Below are 916 nucleotides of genomic sequence, written 5' to 3' on the forward strand. Positions count from 1 at the left end.
TATAGCTTAGATGGTAGAGCGCTCGCTTTGCATGCGAGTTGTACGGGGATTGATAACCCGCCTCTCCAAAAGAAAGTATTTAATTTGTTATTATATTTTTTCATTTTCACAATTATCGATGCCCCGCATCACCAAACCAAACTATTTGTTATTAATATTTTGATATTTTTTTATTTTCACTATTATTGATGATGGGACATTTAGGGTTTTATGATGTAAAAATCATGGGGATGTAGCTCAGATGGTAGAGCGCTCGCTTTGCATGCGAGAGGTACGGGGATCGATACCCTGCATCTCCAAAAATAAGACTATCTATTATTAAATATATTATTTCTTTTCAATTTTTCCCTATTCATGACAGGTTGGGTAGCAATATTTCTTCATTTTCACTATTATTGATGACGGAAAATTTAGGGTTTTGTGATGCAAAAATTGTGGGGATGTAGCTCAGATGGTAGAGCGCTCGCTTAGCATGCGAGAGGTACGGGGATCGATACCCTGCATCTCCAAAAGGGAGAAATTATTTTTTTAAGTATGAATTAATTTAACATGTTATGTATAAGGTGGGTACGAGAGAAAAAGAAAAGATACTTATAAAAGGATTATTATATCATTATGGCTGAGTAATGTCCCACAAGCACATAGAGAGAGGACTTATTGTAAAGGGAATTTGATGAATTCCTTAAAAGAGATAAGAGCTTATACTACTTGTAGTGGAGAGGGAATTTGATAAATTCCTTAAAAGAGATAGTAGTTTATACTACTTGTGGAGGGGGAATTTGATGAATTCCTTAAAAGATTCCTCCAAATGATAAGAGCTTATTGGATGGCGGTAGCGTCCCATGCATATGACGGAACTTCTTCACAATTGCAATATCTGACAAATGAATATTGTTGTCATTTATAGCTTCTATCA

The 916-nt window shown here is 35.3% G+C and overlaps 2 non-coding genes across 2 annotated transcripts; both read left to right on the top strand.

Annotated features, from left to right (window-relative positions):
- The first annotated feature begins 226 nt into the window (after positions 1 to 226).
- On the top strand, positions 227 to 299 carry TRNAA-UGC. Its single transcript has one exon. It is a non-coding gene; the product is annotated as a tRNA-Ala (tRNA).
- Positions 300 to 436: 137 nt separating this feature from the next.
- TRNAA-AGC lies at positions 437 to 509 on the top strand. The gene has a single exon. It is a non-coding gene; the product is annotated as a tRNA-Ala (tRNA).
- Positions 510 to 916: the final 407 nt, after the last annotated feature.

Source organism: Cucurbita moschata, unplaced genomic scaffold (assembly GCF_002738365.1).
Source record: "Cucurbita moschata cultivar Rifu unplaced genomic scaffold, Cmos_1.0 Cmo_Scf00165, whole genome shotgun sequence".
Taxonomy (NCBI): domain Eukaryota; kingdom Viridiplantae; phylum Streptophyta; class Magnoliopsida; order Cucurbitales; family Cucurbitaceae; genus Cucurbita; species Cucurbita moschata.